Source organism: Rosa chinensis, chromosome 5 (genome assembly GCF_002994745.2).
Source record: "Rosa chinensis cultivar Old Blush chromosome 5, RchiOBHm-V2, whole genome shotgun sequence".
Taxonomy (NCBI): Eukaryota; Viridiplantae; Streptophyta; class Magnoliopsida; order Rosales; family Rosaceae; genus Rosa; species Rosa chinensis.
In genome coordinates this window covers 30451853-30455615 of record NC_037092.1, presented here as the reverse complement: position 1 = coordinate 30455615, position 3763 = coordinate 30451853, and the positions used below count along the sequence as shown (strand labels likewise).

General features: G+C 37.1%; 1 long non-coding RNA gene across 1 annotated transcript; it reads left to right on the top strand.

Moving 5' to 3' along the window:
* Positions 1-1626: 1626 nt before the first annotated feature.
* On the top strand, positions 1627-2602 carry LOC112166952. The gene is made up of 4 exons (XR_005800339.1): positions 1627-1667; positions 1753-1785; positions 1955-2073; positions 2472-2602. It is a non-coding gene; the product is annotated as an uncharacterized LOC112166952 (long non-coding RNA).
* Positions 2603-3763: the final 1161 nt, after the last annotated feature.

Below are 3763 nucleotides of genomic sequence, written 5' to 3'. Positions count from 1 at the left end.
GATTCATTTAGTAGTGATTGTGTATTACCTATTTGTTTTTTTTGGCACAACGTAAAGTGGAATTGGATGCACACTTCAAAGAAAAATCCCCCCCCTCCCCCTCAAAATTTATCAAACTGAAAACCTCCATAGCAAACTTCTCTCTTTGCTCTCGACCAAAGATCCAAAACCATTGAACTGGAAATCTAGCGCCCTCAACCAAAATTTCTTGCGAAATCTTCGCTCAATCACTTGTAATCCAGCACCCTCAGCTCATAATACTGAAAGCCCAGAAGAACCTCACCCATCTCGCTCCGAATAAAATCTCATTTCATATCTAAAACCTATGGGGGACCGCCCTCTGAAAACCTATGCTCTCCCTCTCTCTGGGTGTCTCTTCATCGTTGTTGTCTCTCTCTCTCTCTCTCCTCGAAGGCACTGGCACTCTCCCTCTCCCTTCGACGGTCGACGACGCTCGCTCTTCTCGACAAGTGACGGCTAAGTCCCTCTCTCAAATCAAGAACTTGATCAGTTCCTCTCTCTCAGATTCGATCAATAGCATTCTGGGTTTTTAATTCTTGTTCTTTTGTGAAATAATCTACTAGTAATATATTGTATATCTGCTAGTTTCTGAGACTGCTCGTTTCGTTGGTTTTGATGTGATGATGAGTTTTGAATTTTGATTATGTGTGTATGTTTTGCTTTGAATTGATATTTGATGATATAGAACAGTAAATCTGATAGTAATTGCTTTGAAATTGTTGTTGAACTATGCACTGCGCCTCTGGGTATATAGATCCTCAGTGAAACTTTTGAATTTTTGGGGGTTTGATTTATGTTAAGATTGCAGGCTACGATTGGAATTGATTTTCTGTCAAAAATGGTGTAGCTTAAAGATCGGACAGTTCGTTTGCAGTTTTCGTTTGAAGATTGGTAATCTGAACTCTTAGAATTATGGAAGTCCTGATTTGGTACAAGTACTATGGAAACATGATAGACTCTTTGCAAAAGACTGGATTTTTTTGGCCCCCTTAGCTCTATATATGACTCGGTTATCTGCATTTTCAATGTCCCCTTAAGAATTAAGATGGTCACTGAAGAAATTTTAAACTTATCTTGGCAGTACACAACTGTATATTGTATTTGCTTCTCCTTGCATACCTACCTTTTGATAGGACTGGACCACAACCCATTGATTTAGAATGTGTTTTGCTCATAATACGTCGTAACCTTGAGTATCCTCTGATCATTTTGTTGCTTGTTCTGTATAGATTGGTGAGGAAGATTGTGAACCTGGACAATCATATTGCAGGAGCCATAAGTGTGCAATATTGTCTGTCGGTTTACACCTGATGCCAAAACTGTAAAGCAGTTTAAAGAGAAGATAGATGATGAATATTGAGTGAACATGTATGTACTTTTCAGGACACTTCATTTTATAAAGTATTTGTTATTGAATTTGAATATCATAACAAAAACTTTTTCCAATGATAACCAATCTGTACAGAACAAGCATTTACTGTCCTTAGCTGAAGACAGCTAGGGAAGCAGCAAAATTTGCAGTTACATGAAGTGCTATTGGAGTTGTATCAACTGCTGGACTTGTGTGGAAATATTCAAGGAGTTTGCATGGTAATCAACTTCCTCTTCTTTTCAAGGTTAATTAACGTACTCTTCTGTTTGAACAAGTACGTAATAGCAATTTTTCTGTCTTGGTCGATTTGTTTTTTGTTTTACTTTTGGTGATTTTTTGGGTGGTTGTTTGAATTGCAGACTTGCCCCCTATTGCTTCGAGTTTTTACTAAGGTATGTTACCCAATACTACTGCTCAATTTTGTTCTAGATTTCTATGGGATTCGAAGTTTAAACTTGAGTTTAATTGGTTTTGTTCATTGCTCTGTGCTCTTAGATTTTGTTTTTCTATAAAGAAAGCTTTGTTTATAATAATTTAGTATTTTGGTTGAATGAGAAACAGGTGAAAGAAACAGTTGGGATTGATGATATAAGAAAGAGATACCATGAACTTGGTATGTTTATGAATTGGCTTCCTCTGCAGAGAGTGAGTTGGCTGGGGTACAACAAGAGTTTCTCAAGGTATTTCATTATGTAGTCATTGGCAAGCTCAAAGGGTTAAACTCTTTTCATTTCATTGCCAGCCATTTCCGGTACATTTCATTATGTATGTGTATAATCTTTTATTTTATATGTAATTTTTTGAAATATGAACTCAGTTGAATCATGTGCAAGAAAAATAGGTAACTAAGCTCATCATTAATCAATATACATTGTCATTAAATGAGTCACTAAGCTTTCTACAATAATTTGTTCCATTTCTGAACTAATATTGTACATGTGCAGAGCTTAGACAACTTTGAAAATGGTAAATTGAAGTTGACATTGACTAATGAAGCCAGACCGGACACGGATTATAGTTGTTGATGGATAAGAGAACTCATCTAATTGTATGTTTTCTGGGTTGTTTGAAACTATAGGTGTGGTACTTTCATATGGTATTGCTGATAGAAGAGAAAAGGGGAGCTGGGGTAGAAGCTCGAGAGCTTAAGTAAGATGATGAAGTGTGGCTGGTCGGTAGAGCAGTTTAGAGCACCAGATGATCTGGTATTTTCAGATTATGTGGATTTAACTTGTACAGTTATAGTTGATTGATTGATGTAATGAGATCTGGATACTTGTACATTTTCAAATGAAATTAATTATAATGATAATTTGATTGAAGTGTTCCTCTTACATTACAATTAAAATTTTCAGACTAGATTTCTTAATATGGTGTTGTGCAACTGCACTTGCTAAGACATATGAACCAAATAAAGCTGATGTCTAAACCAACATCAAACAACAGAATTCAAGCAAATGTCTATTGTTAACAGTCTTATACAACGACATATAACTGTGGTTTCTAATTGAATCACACAACAGAAAGACCCAAGAAAGTTCAAGTCTCTATATATTCAAACGACTTATTTATGTCGTTTTAAATAAAAAGAAACAATAGAACATGGTAAACATATGTCGTCCAAAATAAATTCACACAACAGAAAATAACCAAGATAGTTCATATCTCCATATATTCACACAACAGATTTCTGTTGTCCCAATTCAATACATACGATAGAGATTTATGAAAAGATGTTGTGTGGAATTCTTTATAACAACATATAACTGTCGTTTCATTACATTTTCAACCACAGAAAGTCATAATTCGGCTTATCTCACCATAATCAGACAACAGATTATTGGCGGCCTATGTTGTTTGAGTGAAATATAGACCACGGGTAATATCTGTCGTCTGAAGGACTAAGAGACATCACGCCAGGAGACAACAGAAATTTTATGAATCAGACGACAGATATAATCTGTCGTCTGATGGCTTTGGTGACATAGTGTCTTCTTTTTTCTTTTCTTTTTGCTAGCTGATCAGCTGCCGATCCGGTCAGTTTGTGGCCGGTTTCCTGGGAAAGGATCCCGGTTCCTGGATCCCGGGGTCAGATTGGAGACGGTGGCCAAGTTTGATGATGAAATATGGTCTGGAAGCTTGTGAACCGGGCAGAGATCCCCTTTTTTTCTTCTTGGAGGGCTGGTTCGATACTTTCGGTGGCCGGTTCGATAGTTTTCCTGCCGGTTCTGGTGGTTCTGCCGCCGATTCTGGAATTCTGGGATTGAGGGCTTTAATAAATGCTGCGGTGGTTGCTTGGGTTTGAAGGCTATGAATTTAGAGTTTCAGGGTGAGAGCTTCGTGCTGATAACGTGTTTAAAGAAAACTGAA